Consider the following 16,873-nt stretch of genomic DNA (forward strand, 5'->3'; position numbering starts at 1 on the left):
ACATGATGTGGAGATGTTGGGTTGGGTGGGCACAGTAAGAGGTCTCAACATCAGGTTAAAGTCCAACAGGTTTATTTGGAATCACAAGCTTTCGGAACACTGCCCCTTCATCAGGTGAGTCTACGCACTCACCTGAGGAAGGAGCAGTGCTCCGAAAGCTCGTGATTCCAAATAAACCTGTTGGGCTTTGACCTGGCGTTGTGAGACTTCTTGAGTGTATAACAGGAAGATGATTTTGTGGGGGTTTTTTATATGCACAAGTGTCTTTCACGTCCCAGAGCATCCCAAAACATTTTTGAGCGGATGAAGCGTAATGACGGTTTTGTAGGATGGAGATTTGGTTTGCACACACAATTTTCTAACAGGAATCCGTTACTATGTTATTTGTCTTAGTGGCTTTGATTGAGGGGAAAATGTTGGCCAGGCTACCTGCTCTTTGAAATATGCACGAGCGATCTTGTCTGCATGTACAGATGTGCTGTAACATCTAATGAGGGAATACATTGCTGCTGCACTTGAAATGGTGGTCCAGATTTAGTTTTTTAAGTCCTGCAATGAAATCTGATTCCAGAACCTTCTACCATTGAGCTGAGCCACCTCTGATTAATTGATATAGCTCTGTGTGCCTGACAGTCCTTGGAGTAGCCACTTGTGATGGTCAGCTTCAGCCGAGTGTGGGGATGGATGGTGGACAACATCACCAAGTCAGAGTTTACGTCTGTCTAGAATATAAGAAAGGGAATCTCTGAAGCCCGCTCTGCCATTAGCTTATGTCTGAACTTCCACCTCAACTCCACTTTCCAACCCTATTCCAAAGTCACTTTGATTCCCTTAGTCTTCCAGCAATCTATCAATCTCTGGGTGGAATTTTACCGGCACGATCCCACCCAAGGCCAACGGAGAATGCCATTCTCCGAGCCTCGCCCGTCCCCCAGAATCAGGGCGGGCGTGCCAGTACAATTCCGGCCCCTGTGTTGAATATACTCGATTCAGCATCCATAGCCCTCTGGCCTATAGAATTCTAAAGATTCACAGTTCTCTGAAGAATTTTCTCATCTCAGTCCTGAGTAATGATGTGGAGATGCTGGTGCTGAACTAGGGTAGTCACAGTAAGAAGTCTCACAACACCAGGTTAAAGTCCAACTAAACAGGACCAAATAAACCTGTTGGACTTTAACCTGGTGTTGTGAGACTTCTTACAGTCCTAAGTGGCTTTTCCTGACTCTTAAGATCTTTAGTTCTGGTCTCTCCAGCCAGCAGACAAAGCCCCCTTGGATTCTACCCTGTTGAACCTTAACAAGCCTTTTATACTTTTCAATGAGATCGCCCCATATTCTTCCAAACTCTGAATGTAGCCCGTTCTACTCGATATTCCATTGTGGGACAGCCCCCTCATCCTACAAATCAACCCGGTGAACTGTCACTTTACCAGGAACGGTCAGGCCTTCGGTCAGTGGTTCCCAACCAGAGTGATTCAAAATGATTCAAATTTCACGTAATTAAACTAAAACTAACCTTTGTCTTCAGATCTGTGTTTGGCATCTCCAAGACCCAATGAATCTTGGGCCTCCTGCGCACGTGCCAACTAGGAAAGAGCCACTTATGCACGGTTTAGATTCTTTATGTTGGTTGGGCCCATGCACATGACCAAAATGGGACTTGGAGCTCAGAGAAAGGTCCCATACATCTGCATAAAAAGCAAATACTTAAAAAGGGTGCAAAAGCCCTGAGAGAAGTGAGAGAGAGAGACAGCGAGAGGTTACGAACAAAGTTCCCAGTAAGGTTTGACTTGTTATTGTCACATGTATTGATATACAGTGAAAAGTTTTTTTTCATGCGTGCTATGCGGATAAAGCATACTGTTCATAGCGAAGAAAAGGAGAGGGTGCAGAATGTAGTGTTACAGTCATAGCTAGGGTGTAGAGAAAGATCAATTTAATGCGAGGTAGATCCATTCAAAAGTGATGGCAGCAGGGAAGAAGCTGTTCTTGAGTCAGTGGGTACGTGACCTCAGACTTTTGTACCTTTTTCCCAATGGGAGAAAGTATATCCGGGGTGCATGGGTCCTTGATTATGCTGGCTGCTTTTCTGAGGCAGCGCGAAGTACAGACACAGTCAATGGATGGGAGACTGGTTTGTGTGATGAACTGGGCTTCGTTCACAGCCCTTTGTAGCTTCTTGTGGTTTTGGACAGAGCAGGAGCTATCCCAAGCTGTGATACATCTGGAAAGGAAACTTTCTATGGTGCATCTGTAAAAGTTGGGGTGAGACTCGTAGCAGACGTGCCGAATTTCCTTAGCCTCCTGAGAAAGTAGAGGCGTTGGTGGGCTTTCTTAACTATAGTGTCGGCATGGGGGGACCAGGACATGTTTGGAGTTGTGCTTTTTTTTCATGTATGGAGATGTGCCATGACAAAGGTTGGGAACCACTGCCCTAGGCTATTCTTTCCGCCAGGGTACGTGAACCCAAGTTTAGAAGTCCTGAGTTGGGATCAGCAAACTTCAGAGCAGTCTTCTGACTTTGACCCATTCTCCTCTGCACCGTCTAGTACCGTCGGAAATGCAATGAACTTTCTTGTTTGGTCATCCCTAATTGCCCCTGAGCAATCGATCGCTGAGGAGATCCCCGTGGGTGCTGTTTGGAAGAAAAATGCTAACTGGTTCATTCCTTGGCCCTTGAAGGGCAATTGTAGGTGGGCGGTTGGGAGGGAGTTAAAAACAGCTGAATTCCTGCATTCTTGTTGGAATGCGGTTACCGTAGCAGCAACACACTAACCTATCTTAAAAACTAGGTTACCTCAAAAAGAAAGGAACATGCCAGCATTTTAATTTTAACCAAAGTTGTTCTCAAAAAAAATTCGGGGGGGGGGGGCAAAATGAAAGGCTACAGCTTGTTTTAATGACTAGATAATTTTCAAAAATTCATTGTAAAAAAACATTTAAGCATATGTTAGTAACTGAGTAAAAGGGAGGGGGATGGTTGGATCTGTAATTCAGTTCACCGGACAGATGTTGATGGCATCACAGGTACCTCATCCTTCACCTTAGCACCCTACCCACAAAACAACAACCCCCCAGCCCCCCAACCAAAAGCAGGATTTTAGGGATAGTTCATTCCTTGCACTGGTTCATTCCATCCGTTCATAGAGAAGGGAACGAGTGCAGAATGCAGCTATGACTGTAACACTACGTTCTGCATTCTCTCACTTCCTTCTCTATGAACGGTATGCTTTGTATAGCACGCAAGAAACAATACTTTTCACTGCATGTTAATACATGTGACAATAAATCAAATCAAATCAAAAGGATTTTAGGGATAGATTTAACAAAGTGGGGAGGGGCGATGTTCACAGAGTGAATGGTTTACGATGAAGGTGAAGCTCTCGCTCTGATTTCAGCTTGTGTGATTTTCTGCGTGCCAGACGCCCACTGCCCCTCTATATCAGGAAGCGCCCACGTCTTGCACCAGTCTGCTGTAATTACTTGTTGGGAAAACTAGCGCAGAAGGAGCTGTCACCTCACATGCAGGGGCCACGTGTGAGCAGTGATCTCTATCTGTGCCTCTGGAAATGTCTTAAAAGGAGGGGGGGGGGGGGGGGGTCAGCATTCAGTGCTAATGTACACCTTCCTTAAAAGGCCCTTGTTTGCTAATGTCGCATCACTGAGTGCCGTTATTATTAAGCCACTATTATGGAGGACGGAGTTGAAATTCTTTCAGGGAACCCACGCTACAGAGGGTGGCCAGGCTTATTTATTGATGTGCTCCGGCGAAAAGAGCCACAGAATGTTAGAATGCTGACTGTCTTTTGCATTCCCAACCAGACCCTTTTTTATATATATTTATAAATGTAAGAAACTGGGCAGATTGCCGAAGAATGCAATGAAATATTTCTTTATCGGGGGGGGGGGGGGGAGTGTTTTTTTTCTTTGCTAGGGGAAGTGAAACCTGCTTTTAGCTTCTTGGGACTACTTATATAGCATCAGCCCCGATGCCTGGTGTTGACGAGACTATTTTATGCAAGTCACGCGAACAGTAGGTTAGCAGGAGCAGCGATCTGCTGCATGACCTACATTTAAATCAGCCTCTCTCTCTCTCCCTCTCTAACATGTTCTGCATTGCAACGTGTTCTCAAACCCCCTCCACCTCCCAACACATTGAATGGGGTTTAAATTTTACATCTGCAGTCACAATTCTCTGGCATCATTCACACAATATCCGAACTGGGCTTGATATATTTTTAAAATCTGGATACATTTTATTTTGTAACATTGCGTTGCAATCTCAATTGTAACTTTTGGAACTATGGTTTCTTGTTTTTTTAAAGCAAGTGGCATGTGTGCAGTCACCGTGCTTTTTTTTAAAAAAATGTCCTTTTAATGTCTGCAAGCACAAACACACGCAGACCCGAGGGGCTGCGCTGCCAATTTACAGTCACGGGGACACAACACGAGTCCTTATTTTTTTTTCTGTTTTCAAGGCGGAAATCGCTGCCTCGTTTTTGCAAAGTGTACAGGGAGCCGCCTACAGATCAGGCAGCCCATCTAGTCTAATCTTGCTTGATACTCTGGTAAACACAATCAGCCTTTCAACATGATCTGAACTGCAAATAGTGCAACCTTTCCAAACATTTACACCCCCACAAAAAAATAAGCTTAACGATGCACTGATATACAGACATCTCTTTTTAAATATACATGAATATATATTCATTCGTGGGACATGGGTGTCACTGGCTGGCCAGCATTTATTGCCCATCCCTAGTTGCCCTTGTTCAGAAGGCGGTTTAGAGTAAACCGCATTGCTGTGACTCGAGTCACATGTAGGCCAGACCAGGTAAGGATGGCAGATTTCCTTCCCTAAAGGACATTAAGTTTTAAGTTTCTGTGGTAAACCACTGTTAGCTTATTACCTGTATAATGCCTGGACACATCCCTGCCAGCCCTACCCGAGACTCCTCCCCCTCCTGGTCCAGGTATAAAGGCGACTGCTCCCCACCCCCCTGCCTCAGTCTGGACCAGTTCATCGGCATGGGTGTGCTCCAAGTCTTTTGCTAAGAGAAGCCTATTTGTTCTTGCATACAAACTAGTCTTTGCTCAATTGATGGTGCATCAGTTCCCAAAAGAGAAAATGCTGGAAAATCTCAGCAGGTCTGGCAGCATCGGTAAGGAGAGAAAAGAGCTGACGTTTCGAGTCTGGATTACCCTTTTTTGAGTTCCAGGTGACCCAAAGCTTTGACAAAGGGTCATCTGGACTCGAAACGTCAGCTCTTTTCTCTCCTTACAGATGCTGCCAGACCTGCTGAGATTTTCCAGCATTTTCTCTTTTGGTTTCAGATTCCAGCATCCGCAGTAATTTGCTTTTATTAAGTTTTAAGTTTAAGTTTTAAGTTTATTTATTAGTGTCACACGTAAGGCTTACACTGTAATGAAGTTACTGTGAAATTCCCCTAGTCGCCACATTCTGGCGTCTGTTCAGGTACATTGAGGGAGAATTTAGAATGGCCAATGCGCCTAACCAGCACGTCTTTTGGAGTGCGCGAGGAAACCGGAGCACCTGCAGGAAACCCATGCAGACACGGGGAGAACATGCAGACTCTGCAAAGTCAGTGACCCAAGCAAGGAATCAAACCTGGATCCCTGGCGCTGTGAGGCAACAGTGCTAACCACGGTGCCACCGTGCCGCCCATTCGTGAACCAGATGTGTTTTTCCGACAATCGACAATGATTTCACGGTCATCAGTAGATTCTTAATTCCAGATAGTTTTCATTCAAATGCTACCGGCAGTTGTGGCGAGATTCAAACCCGGGTCCCCAGAACATTAGCTGAGTTTCTAGATTAATAGTCTGGTGAAAATACTACTCGGCCATCGCCTATATCGTTTTAAAAGATTCAGCACTGAAAAAGGTCAAACATGTCCTTGTACCTGAGTGCCATGCTTTTGTGAAACGGGATGTATTAACATTATCAACCTCACTATCCCAGCAAAGGAGAAAATGCTGGGACATACTTGATAAAGTTTCAGGTGAAAAGATAAGGCCATTGATCTGAAACATTGTTAACTCTTTTGTTTCCCTCTCGGACCTGCTGGGTATTTCCAGACTTTTCAGTTTCTCATAGAAATCATAGAATCATAGAAACCCTACAGTGCAGAAGGAGGCCATTCGGCCCATCGAGTCTGCACCGACCACAATCCCACCCAGGCCCTACCCCCACATATTTACCCACTAATCCCTCTAACCTACGCATCCCAGGACTCTAAGGGGCAATTTTTAACCTGGCCAATCAACCTAACCCGCACATCTTTGGACTGTGGGAGGAAACCGGAGTACCCGGAGGAAACCCACGCAGACACGAGGAGAATGTGCAAACTCCACACAGACAGTGACCCGAGCCAGGAATCGAACCCGGGACCCTGGAGCTGTGAAGCAGCAGTGCTAACCACTGCGCTACCGTGCCGCCCAAGATTTCTGTTCCAAGATTTCTGACCTTTCGCTTTTGTGTTCTGCAAGTGGGGGTTTGGGTGGGGGAGAGGGGGGGTGGGGGAGAGGGGGGGGTGAGGGGGGGTGCAGGTGTGTGTTTATGGACTCAAAGCTGGATGAGTTACCTGTCCCCGAGTTGCTAACCCTCCAGGATTGCGCTGGAGTCTCCAGGAATTGTATGATCCATCTCCAGGCGGACGGTGCTGCGATCACGTCTGGACAAAAGAGTGAAAGGGCATTTAAAAAATTGATTTTTATTTTATTTTTGTTGGACACTTTTGCTTATTGGCTGCAAAATTGATTGAATTCAAGATTTGAAAAGGGCTGTTTGACTCAACGTGGGAATTGTCCATTTGGATCTTTCCCCGGCCCTCACCGGTTTCTCATTTCCACGTTGCCCTCAGTGATATCATAGAATCCATACAATGTATAAGAGGCCACTCAGTCCATCGAGTCTGCACTGACTTTCTCCAATAGAGCATCTTACCCAGACCCCACATATTTACACCTCTAATCTCCCTAACCTACACATTTTGGGTCACTAGAGGGCAATTTAGCATGGCCAATCCACCTAACCCGCATATCTTTGGAGTGAGTGAGGAAACCGGAACACCCGGAGGAAACCCACTCAGACATGGGGAGAATGTGTAAATTCCACACAGACAGTGACCCGAGACTGGAATTGAACCCAAGTCCCTGGCGTTGTGAGGCAGCAGTGCTAACCACTGTGTCACTGTGCCGCCCAGTAAAGCCTACCTCTTGGGTCACTGTCTGTGTGGAGTTGCACGTTCTCCCTGTGTCTGCGTGGGTTTCCTCAGGCACTCCAAGCACTCCAATTTTCTCCCATAGTCCAAGGACGTGCAGGTTAGGTGGATTGGCTATGGGAAATGTGTGGGGTTACAGGAATAGAACAGGGCAGAAGGCCAAGGTAAGATACTCTCAGAGAGTCAGTGCAGTTCAAAAGACTGATTGCGGTCTGTGGGTTAGGAAGCTCAGGATCCAGTCGCAGAGAGAGGAGCCGAGACCCAGGCTCGGAATGGTAGGGGTGGAAACCTGATTGGAGAGATCCAACTTTGGAACCCTGGGAGAGATAGGCATGGATTGGGTAGACACCCAGGACAAAACATTCAAGGACTTGGGGAGGGAAGGGAGGCTGGAGATTGGGGCGATCATTTCCATGAGGGGGTAAAGGGATTATTTTGAGACAAGGGGAGATGATGGAAGGTTTGAAGAGGAGGGGGGCGTATCTGAGGAGAGAGTGAGAACCATTCATAATAACAACTTACTTGGGAGCCATGAAGGGGAGTTGGGTGGTCCGTAATTTAGTGGGAACAGGGTTGGGGAAACAGGAGGTAGGTCTCATGAGCAAGCTGAACTTGGAGAGAGCATCAGGAGACAGCAGGCAAACTGGAGAAAGATGCAAATTCAGGAATAGGCAATGGGAAAGTCCTTTAGTTCTGACACAAAGTGCCACAAAATTAATTTACAAGGAAGGAAAGGGCAAGGAAGCAGGGCCCAAATTCCATCCGGAACGGGGATCAAATCCATCCAGTTGGCATCAATCTGGTTCACACCGGCCACCCAGCCAATGAGTTCGAGTTGCTATGCTATCTTACATGCTTGCACGCATGCTGTAGCCCTGAGCTATGGATAGTGAAGGTGGAGACTCCAACTTCTTTCCGTCATGTAACTGACCAGGAAACTCACCCACTCTTACCACCTGCCATTGGAGTGTGTTGGAAGGGTTTGCAGGTTGATATTCAACCTGTTTGGACAAGTTATGGATTCATCTTACTTGGTCATCAAAACCTGGAGTAGGACTTGAACCTGGAGCTTCTGTCTCAGGCATTCTACCCACTGCAGCACCAGACCTCCTACAGGAGGAACCCAAGATGAAATTTTGGCCAGTGGTGTAGGGGAAGGGAAGAAAGCATTAAAGACTCGATTCTGGCTTTGGGTCACTGTCTGTGTGGAGTTTGCATGTTCTCCCCGTGTCTGCGTAGGTTTCCTCCGGTTTACTTCCACACTCCAAAGATGTGCGGATTGGGTGGATTGACCATGCTAAATTGCCCTGTCGTGTCAGGGGAACTAGCTAGGGTAAATGCATGGGGTTATGGGGATAGGAGCTGGGTGGGATTGTTGTTGGTGCAGGCTCGATGGGCCGAATGGCCTTCTCCTGCACGGTAGGGATTCTATGAGTCTAGGCAGTGGATCAGATGGTCTCAATTTTATTCACAAACAAATCCTTGCGCATGTTGGAGGTGAGAAGACATTTAATTATAAAAATGATGAAGAATAGCTGTAAGGTATTTCGGAGTGAAAGCAGGAGAATCATTTTACACAGAAACGGTGGGATGCACTATCAGAATTAGTGATAAAACCTTAAACGATGTCATCCACAGCTTACATAAGGCAAAATGAATATGGGGAAAGCAAACACAGGATTAGAGTTACTGTTCCTGTGAAGGATAAGCATCGGCATGGACAGGTTTTTCCAAATATTTGAGTGTTCTCATTTCAATATTATTCTGTCACGTACCTTGAACGCTAGTTTTAAAATGGGGACTGATTTGGGGGTACTGGTATCAATCAAGTCTCTAAATTAGCAGCAAATCTGGGGCGACACGGTGGCACAGTGGTTAGCACTGCTGCCTCACAGTGCCAGAGTCCCGGGTTCGATTCCCGGCTTGGGTCACTGTCTGTGTGGAGTCTACACGTTCTCCCTGTGTCTGCATGGGTTTCCTCCGGGTGCTCCGGTTTCCTCCCACAGTCCAAAGATGTGCGAGTTAGGTGGATTGGCCATGCTAAATTGACAATAATATCAGGGGGACTAGCTAGGGTAATTGCATGGGGATAGGGCCTGGGTGGGATTGTGGCTGGTGCAGACTCGATGGGCTGAATGGCCTCCTTCTGCACAGTAGGATTTGATGATTTATTCACAGTCCACTGAGCTCCATGTAATTGTTCAAGGAATGACCTGTTGCATCCCGAGCATTGTTACACTACAGATACCAGTCTCAGACTGCTGTAAGTACACAGTGGCAGGTTCTCCGAGCAGGTGGAAACTCTTTGCGGGTAAACAGAAATAGTGTTTAAGCAGCAAGTTATTTAGAACAATACATTTTGAAAAACTTTATTTATTAGTGTCACAAGTAGGCTTACATTAACATTGTAATGAAGTTACTGTGAAAATCCCCTAGTCGGCACACTCCGGCGCCTGTTCGGGTACACTGAGGGAGAATTTAGCATGGCCAATGCACCCTAACCAGTACCTCTTTCAGATTGTGGGAGGAAACCGGAGCACCCGGAGGAAACCCACGCAGACACAGGGAGAAAGTGCAGACTCCACACAGACAGTGACCCAAGCCGGGAATCGAAACACGTTCCCTAGCATTGTGAGGCAGCAGTGCTAACCACTGTGCCAGCATGCTACCCACTTGTAAGCCTACTTGTGACAATACATAAATAAACATAAACAATATCCCTGAAATGACCAGTGTCTAAAAAGATAGGTTGTTTGCACATCATTCCAGATTTCGTTGGATAATTCCTCCTTCAGCGTGCTAGCACAAACACAATGGGTGAATGGCCCTTTGCTGTGTTACTTCGTTGCTGATTCTAGTTTCTAGTGCGTTTCAGCATCTAGTTTCAGGCATCCAGGGGGTGAAATTGCTCTCTGTCATTCGTGTGAAATTGAAGTCAGTGGAAGGTAAAAACTGGCGCAGTGAAAAATTGGCTTTGAGACTATTGTGTGTGACTGGAGAAGACCCCAATCTTGTTTCTCTGTGCTAATAAAAGTGCGACCTGGCATAGGGTGGGAGTAATACTGAGATAAAGGGAGAGCAATGAGAGAGATTGTTCTATTTGCATCAACAAGTGGCTCATTCAGACCTCAATAAAATGGAGATAAATAGATTTACTCTTAATATAATAAAGCGCCCCTGCAGTTTGTGTTCCCAGTTTATACTACTTTGCAGCATATTCTTTTTCAAGTCGGCCAGCGTGTAGGGATCAACTGAAGAAATCTGAAGAGAAAACGTTGGACAATCTCAGCAGGTCTGGCGGATGTTGGATAAAAGTCGTCTCACGCAGAGAGTGGTGGGAGTGTGGAATGAGCTGCCGGATAAAGTGGTAAATGTCACTTTTAACATTTAAGAAAAACTTGGACGGGTTCATGGATGAGAGGGGTGTGGAGGGATATGGTCCAAGTGCAGGTCAATGGGACTAGGCATAAAATGGTTCGGCACAGACAAGAAGGGCCAAAAGGCCTGTTTCTGAGCTGTAATTTTCTATGGTTCTCTATGGTTCTAAAAGAAAATCTTTAAACTTTGAAAACAGGTACAAACACTTCACATCTGTGACACGTGCATGTCCTGTGCTCACATTGGTATAAGTTAGTGGCACGGTGACACACTGATTAGCACCGCTGCCTCACAGCGCCAGGGACCCGGGTTTGATTCCCTACTTGGGCCACTGTCTGTGCGGAATCTGCACATTCTCCCCGTGTCTCCGTGGGTTTCCCCCAGGTGCTCCGGTTTCCGCCGAAAGTCGTGCTGCTTAGGTGCATTGGCCATGCTAAATTCTCCCTCAGTCTACCCAAACAGGCAACTAAGGGATTTTCACAGTAACTTCATTGCAGTGTTAATGTAAAAATACTTTCACAGTTCTTTCATAGAATCCTACAGTGCAGAAGGAGGCCATTCAGCCCATCGAGTCTGCACCAACCACAATCTCACCCAAGCCCTATCCCCATACATTTACCCTAGCTAGTCCCCCTGATATTATTGTCAATTTAGCATGGCCAATCCACCTAACCCGCACATCTTTGGACTGTGGGAGGAAACCGGAGCACCTAGAGGAAACCCATGCAGACACGGGGAGAATGTGTAAACTCCACACAGACAGTGACCCAAGCCAGGAATCGAACCCCGGGTCCCTGGCACTGTGAGGCAGCAGTGTTAACCAGTGTGCCACTTGTGACACTAATAAAATAAACTTTAAACTACATTAACACTGCAATGAAGTTACTGTGAAAATCCCCTAGTCTCCACACTCCAGCGCCTGTTCGGGTACACTGAGGGAGAATTTAGCACGGCTGATGCACCGAACTAGCACGTCCTTCGGACTGTGGAAGGAAACGGAGCACCCAAAGGAAACCCACGCAGACATGGGCAGAACGTGCAGACTCCACACAGACAGTGACCCAAGCCGGGAATCAAACCCGGATCCCTGGCGCTGTGAGGCAGCAGGCGGATTGATTCAAGTTGCCACTGTTTATGGGCTAAGCGGAGGGTTGCTTTCATTGAAAGACTCTGCAAAGTAAATAAGTTACCAACACCCCATCTCATGCCTATCAGATGAATTATAGCCACTTGGATGTATCACTGGCTGGTTGCCACTCTGTGGAAGCATAACCTAATATGGAGCCCACACCTTCAGAAGGGGAGGGGTGAAAGTGGTGAGGGAAGAAATGTGATATTATCCAGACAGCACTTCAATATAAATAACAACCTCAGGGATTTTTCTTTTATTAAGTTCTTTATTGAGGTATATAAATTATTCAGTACTGATCCAACATAGATTACTGGAAATAAAAAAACACATCTGATAAATATAAACAAGAGCTTTGTATCTGAGAGCAGAGTCCATAGAATTGTACTTGTTAGATTGGTGGTAAACAGATTCTGAAGTTCTTTGGAAGTGGGTTGAATGAGAGAAACTCCGTGAGGGAGGGTTGCATTTGTTTTGAATTTAACTCTTAATTTACACGGTTCATAGCAATTGCTCCAATAAGCGGCAATGCTGCCTCACAGTGCCAGGGACCCGAGTTCAATTCCGGCCTTGGGTCACTGTCTGTGTGGAGCTTGCACGTTTTACCCATGTCTGCGTGGGTTTCCCCGGGTTTCTCCCATAGTCCACAGACGTGCTGGTCAGGTGCTTTGGCCATGCTAAATTCTCCCTCAGTGTTACCCGAACAGGCGCAGGAGTGTGGCGACTGGGGGATTTTCACAGTAACTTCATTGCAGTGTTAATGTAAGCCTACATGTGACTAATAAATAAACTTAAAGGTATCAGAGCAAAACCATGGACCTAAAGCCAGTTTGACAGCTACAGTGCGTGGGAAATATCACAGACATTAATGGAAGCTTAAATATGCTCCATCAGAAGGATGGAAATCACAAGGGAAGTGCCAGAAAGGGTTACAACATTGATATGGTCCTGGACTGGCAAATCCTTAATAGCTCCTCTCCTTTGAACTCTAACCTTTGCCATTGTTTGTCCTTTCTACACCAATCTCAGGCCTGATTTTAGTGCATTTAAAAAGTGCATTTATTCACTTAAACAGAGTTGAAATTGGTCCTCTCTTCTATTGCTTAAGATCCGTTCACTCGTGTAGGCCAGGCTAAAATGCATTCACTACAAGTTCAAGACACAAGTTTGAAGTGGCCTGTGCAGGTCCCATCCTGAGACCTGGCATGTCCTGGGTTCACTGTGCTCTCCTCAGTGGTTAGAAATCTGCTCAAATTTAATTTGGAGTCCCTTAGTCAAGATGACAATCTCTACCGGACAGCCCTGGAAGATTCGCCTGCTATGACTTTCCTCTGTCTTCGATTTTTTAAGATAGCATTCTCCAACCTACAGACCATCTCCCAGCTTTGTTGCACTGCTTCCCTCCCGCTCCTCATTGCTGCGGGCTCTTCACGTTCTCCCCCTGGTACATTGCATCCATTGATGTATACTGCACTCTTATCTAAAGAGGGCAGCCCTCCCACTGTTCAATCTATTCAAGTAACTGAAGTCCCTCATCAACGGAAACACATAAATCTCTTCTGCATCTTCTCAAAACTCTTTACATTCTTCCTAAAGTACAGTGCTCCAAATTAACTGCACCCTCTTAGTCTAACTTCTCTCTTACTGCCTCCTCCCTAATCTATTGCTTATAATCTGGTCATATCTAATCTGATCTTTATTTTACCTATTTTTCCTGAACTTCCGATATGATCATTCATGTGTGTATTTCGACTATTGCTCCTGACTCTTCTTTCTCTCTTTTTCCTTCTTTTCCCATATACGTGCCCTTCTCTCCCATCTCTTCCCTTTCATGTTACCTAGGCAGTGACCATATCCAACAACAAGAGTATAACTGACACTTTCATAGAATCATAGAATCCCTACAGTGCAGAAGGAGGCCATTTGGCCCATTGAGCCTTGATGCGCTATCAATTAGGCTAAAGACTACTTGTGTGCCAATACAACTGTAGGCTTTTATTCATTACAGAACTAGGAGCATATCCCAACAGATAACCGACCCGAACTGAACAAGGGGGAGGAAACAGCCACCTTTATACTAGGTGACAAGGGGAGGAGCCGGCAGGGGATGTGTCCAGGCATGACAAACGCAGCAACGGTGGTCCAGACAGGACAAAGGCGCAACTGTAGTCCACCACAAGCCTCCACCAGCAACAATCCCACCCAGGCCCTAGCCCTTTAACTCCACATATTTACCCTGCTAATTCCCCTGACACTAAGGGACAATTTAGCACGGCCAATCAACATAACCTGCACACCTTTGCAGCTTGGGAGGAAACCCACGCAGACACGGGGAGAATGTGCAAACTCCACACAGACAGTGACCCAAGGCCGGAGTTGAACCTGGGTCCCTGGCACTGTGAGGCAGCAGCGTTAACCATTGTGCCACAGTGTCACCCTTATCCAACAAGAGTCTAACCATTTTCCTTGATAGTCAATGGCATTACCATTGTTGAATACTCCACCAACACTGGTTCGGCCTCAACTGGTGTTGTGTCCAATTCTGGGCTCCACACTTATGGGAAAGCATTATGGGAAAAAAGTGGCAAAGTGGGACTGGCTGAGTTGCTCCTGCAGAGAGCTGGCATGGATGGGACAGGCTGAACGGCCTCCTTCTTGCTGTAACCATTCTGTAATTCTGCAGCGAGTGACTCACCTCCAGACACCCAAAAGACTGTCCACTACCTTCAAGGCACAAGTCAGGAGTGCAATGAAATGAGTTCCACTAGTCTGGCTGAACAGCAGTTCCAACAATGCTGAAGAAACGTAATGGAGGACATGCCCCTGTCTACATCAACAGGGATAAAGTGGAGATGGTCGAGAGCTTGGTGTCCAGATCACCAATAATCTGTCCTGGTCCCTCAATGCCGACACTATAGTTAAGAAAGCCCATCAACACTTCTACTTTCTCAGATGGCTAAGGAAATTCGGCATGTCCACCTGGACACTCATCAACCTTTACAGATGCACCATAGAAAGCATTCTTTCTGGTTGTATCATAGCTGGGTATGGCTCCTGCTCTGCCCAAGACCGCAAGAAACTGCAAAAAGTTGTGAACGCAGTCCAGTCCATCACGCAAACCAGCCTCCCATCCATTGACTCTGTCTACATTTCCTGCTGCCTCGGAAAAGCAGCCAGCATAATCAAGGACCCCACGTATCCCGGAAGTACTCTCTTCCACCTTCATCCTTTGGGGAAAAGATACAAAAGTCTGAAGTCACGTACCAACCGACTCAAGAACAGCTTCTTTCCTGCTGCTGTCAGACTTTTGAATGGACTTACCTTGCATTAAGTTGATCTTTCTCTACACCCTAGCTATGACTGTAACACTACATTCTGCACTCTCTCATTTCCTTCTCTATGGACGGTATGTTTTGTCTGTATAGCGCGCAAGAAACAATACTTTTCACTGTATGTTAATACATGTGACAATAATAAATCAAATCAAATCAGTATGTACTGCTTACAACATGCACTGCACTGACTCACCAAGGCTTCTTTAACAGATCCTTATAAATCCATGATCTCCTCCATCTAGAGTGAAAAGGGCAGCAGACACAAGTGAATGTCACCACTGGGATGGCACGGTAACACAATGGTTAGCACTGCTGCCTCAGAATGCCAGGGACCCAGGTTCGATTCCCAGCTTGGGTCACTGTCTGTGTGGAGTTTGCACATTCTCCCTGTGTCTGCGTGGGTTTCTTCCGGGTGCTCCAGTTTCCTCCCACAGTCTGAAAGACTGGCTGGTTAGGTGCATTGACCCGAACAGGCACCGGACTGTGGCGACGAGGGGAATTTCACAGTAACTTCATTGCAGTGTGAATGTAAGCCTTATTTATGACTAATAAATAAACTTTAAACCTTTCATTTTCTCCAAGCCAAATGTGTTGATTTGAAAGTGTACCAATGTTTCTTCATCATTGTTGGGCAAAATTCCCTACTTAACAGCTTTTGGGAGTATCTTCACCACAAAAGACTGCAGCAGATTAAGTAGGCGGCTCACCCCCACCTTAGCAAGGACAATTCCTTTTTAATATCCCTTCATGAGATGTGGGCGTCGCTGGCTGGGCCAGCATTTGTTGCCCATCCCTGAGGGCATTTAAGAGTCAACTACATTGCTGTGGATCTGGAATCGCATGTAGGCCAGACCAGGTAAAGATGGCAGATTTCCTTCACTGATGGATTCAGGAATAAATGGAGGACTTGCCAGTGATGCCCACATCTCATGAATGAAGGAATATATATTTTTTAAAGTCAGTTCAGTTTATTTTTTTCTTTCTTGGGTGCTTTGTTCCTCCACACCCCTATTTGTTTGTTTGATTTATTATTGTCACATGTATTGGTACACAGTGAAAAGTATTGTTTCTTGAGCGCTATACAGACAAAACATACCATCCATAGAGAAGGAAAGGAGAGAGTGCAGAATGTAGTGTTACAGTCATAGCTAGGGTGTAGAGAAAGATCAACTTAATACAAGGTAAATCCATTCAAAAGTCTGACAGCAGCAGGGAAGAAGCTGTTCTTGAGTCGGTTGGTACGTGACTTCAGACTTTTGTATCTTTTTCCCAAAGGAAGAAGGTGGAAGAGAATACTTCCGGGATACGTGGGGTCCTTGATTATGCTGGCTGCTTTTCCAAGGCAGCAGGAAGTGTAGCTAGTGTCAATGGATGGGAGGCTGTTTTACATGATGGACTGGGCTTTGTTCACGACCCTTTGTAGTTTCTTGTGGTCTTGGATAGAGCAGGAGACATACCAAGCTGTGATACAATCAGAAAGAATGCTTTCTATGGTGCATCTGTAAAGATTGGTGAGAGTCGTAGTGGACATCCCAAATTTCCTTAGTCTTCTGAGAAAGTAGAGGCAGTCGTGGGCTTTCCTAAGGATGGCGTCCCATGGGGGGACCAGGACAGGTTTATGGCGATCAGGACTCCTAGAAACTAGAAACTTTCCAATCCCTCTGTCTTCCCATGCTCCTGCTGCCATTCCAGGCTCCACACCATCATCGATAAATCCGCAGCTTCGCTCTGAGCTTCTCTTATCATTCTTCAAAGGGCCCATCAAAGCATTCACAGCTGTCTCCTTTG

The sequence above is a fragment of the Mustelus asterias genome, chromosome 11, assembly GCF_964213995.1.
Source record: "Mustelus asterias chromosome 11, sMusAst1.hap1.1, whole genome shotgun sequence".
Taxonomy (NCBI): domain Eukaryota; kingdom Metazoa; phylum Chordata; class Chondrichthyes; order Carcharhiniformes; family Triakidae; genus Mustelus; species Mustelus asterias.